The sequence below is a fragment of the Mustelus asterias genome, unplaced genomic scaffold (assembly GCF_964213995.1).
Source record: "Mustelus asterias unplaced genomic scaffold, sMusAst1.hap1.1 HAP1_SCAFFOLD_182, whole genome shotgun sequence".
Lineage (NCBI taxonomy): Eukaryota > Metazoa > Chordata > Chondrichthyes > Carcharhiniformes > Triakidae > Mustelus > Mustelus asterias.
The window spans coordinates 197,041-199,532 of record NW_027590181.1 but is presented as its reverse complement, the minus strand read 5'-3'; the positions used below and the strand labels follow the sequence as shown (position 1 = coordinate 199,532).

At 44.9% G+C, this 2,492-nt stretch overlaps 1 pseudogene; it reads right to left on the bottom strand.

Annotated features, from left to right (window-relative positions):
- Nucleotides 1-1,843: 1,843 nt before the first annotated feature.
- LOC144485277 (U2 spliceosomal RNA) lies at nt 1,844-2,006 on the bottom strand (annotated as a pseudogene).
- Nucleotides 2,007-2,492: the final 486 nt, after the last annotated feature.

Sequence of the window (2,492 nt, the reverse complement as noted above, 5' to 3'; positions counted from 1 at the left end):
CATTGTCAGAAAAACCCATCTTGTTCACTTTAGGGAAGGAAATCTGCCACCCTTACTTGGTCTGACCTACATGTGACTCCAGATCCACAGCAATGTGGTTGACTGTCAACTGCCCTCGGGCAATATGAGATGGGCAATAAATGCTGCCCAGCCAGCGACGCCCATGTCCCATGGATGGATAATTTTAAAAATCACATCGGTGCTTGTGGGAGTTTGCTGTGTGCCAATTGGGTGCCATGTAATGCGTCCTACATAACAACAGTGACTATATATCATTGGGCTGTAAAGCACTTTGGGGTGTCCTCAGGTTGTGAAGCTATACAAGTACAAGTCTTTCCCTCCACAAATGCATACAGCTAACCCTCCATATTACATGCACTCTTAGAGCGTGGATCTTCTGCTCCCAATAAAAGAGTATCCCTTATTGTTTCGAAGATCGTGCTGTACAGGATCAAGGTCTGCAATGACTCTTAAGCCCTCAACCCTCTGGCTGAGGTGGGAGTGCTACCAACAGAGTCAAGCTGACACCCACAAGCCAAGCTTTTTTTAAACTCTGGAAGCACTAGATTATAAAATGATAAGAAGGTTGTTCATCTCCCCATTTTATGACAAAACAAAAATTGGATGGCAGGATATGAAATGTACCTTATCATCTTTTTTAGTTGTCAATTGGTAATGGCAGGAATAGTAGAAAGTATTCTTTCCGGTTGTGTCACAGTTTGGTATGGCTCCTGCTCTGCCCAAGACCGCAAGGAACTACAAAAGGTTGTGAATGTAGCCCAATCCATCACGCAAACCAGCCTCCCATCCATTGACTCTGTCTACACTTCCTGCTGCCTCGGCAAAGCGGCCAGCATAATTAAGGACCCCACGCACCCCGGACATTCTCTCCTCCACCTTTTTCCGTCAGGGAAAAGATACAAAAGTCTGAGGTCATGGACCAACTAACTCAAGAACAGCTTCTTCCCTTCTGCCATCAGACTTTTGAATGGACCTACCCCACACAAAGTTGATTTTTCTCTACACCCGAGCTATGACTGCAACACTACTTACTGCATTCTCTCCTTTAATTCTCTATAAATGGTATGCTTTGTCTATATAGCATGCAAGAAACACTACTTTTCACTGTATACTAATACATGTATTAGTACATAGGCAGCACGGTGGCACAGCGGTTAGCACTGCTGCCTCACAACACCAGGGACCCGCGTTTGATTCTGGGCTTGAGTCATTGTCTGTGTGGACTTTGCATATTCTCCTCGTGTCTGCGTGGGTTTCCTCCAGGTGCTCCGGTTTCCTCCCACGGTCCAAAGGTGTGCGGGTTAGGTGGATTGGCCATGCTAAATTGCCCCTTAGTGTCAGGATGACTAGCTAGGGCAAATGCATGGGGCTATGGAGATAGGGACTGGGTGGGATTGTGGTCGGTGCAGACTCGATGGGCCAAATAGCCTCCTTCTGTACTGTAGGATTCTATGATGTGACAATAATAAATCAAATCAAATCAAAGGAACTGATTATGTATCATACACAACACTTTCCTCAAACATAGACCATTGAGAAAAGTATTTGGAGAGTTGTTCACTATCTGTAAAACCCCTTGTGTAATAACTTGCTGTGACCCAATGTGACAAATGACTAAAGGATATATTGATGAGGAGAACTATATACAATGAAGGGTTTTTATACTTTTCCAATTCAATCAAATCAAATCCAATTCAGAGTCTCAACAAGTTGAGACATTTCCGATCCAGGCTGACAAGACAGGGCAAGCGACCAAACCACCCTGTCCTGGGCCCGATCGACATGAGCCAGGCTGATTGGAGAAGGGGGTGGTTCCTCCTCCAAGACTTGGGCTCATTTGCATCTTAGCCAAAAGGCCGAGATGCCGCTTTTAAAAATTGCTTCATGTGAAACATCTGAAGCTTCAATGTAACCTAATGACCTCAACCAAGTGCAGCATCCTCTCCATACTACACTTGATCTTAGCCAAAAGGCCGAGAAGCGATTCAACAACACAACCATTCAGATCTACTTCCAACATCACCCCAACTCCAACTGAAGCCAATGGGAATGCTTGTCCTTGATCCCAATTGGTCCAAGTTCACAAGCTTGCACTTCATTGGCTCCAGGTGGCCCGCGAAGGATCGCCCCTTAAAGGAGCCACGCTGCCACACCTTGCGCGGCAAAACGTGCGCAAAACTTTCTATTAAAATCAAAATCAAAATAATTCAGCACATTTTTCAATAGCATTTTTCAAATGCAATTTTCATCAGTGAATTTACCCTCAGCGTAATTAGTTGCTTTAATAACTCGGCCACCAACAGCGAAATACAAAAGTGAAGTACCCAGTGTGTCGTAAAATTTCAGCTATGTTATGCAAGCCAAACATCAGGAGCAAAGCCAAGTAATGCTTCATCGGCTCAGCTCACCATGAACAGCTCTCTCCGGTCCTCTGCTTCCATTTATTCTACAGATGTGTCCGTGTCCACTCA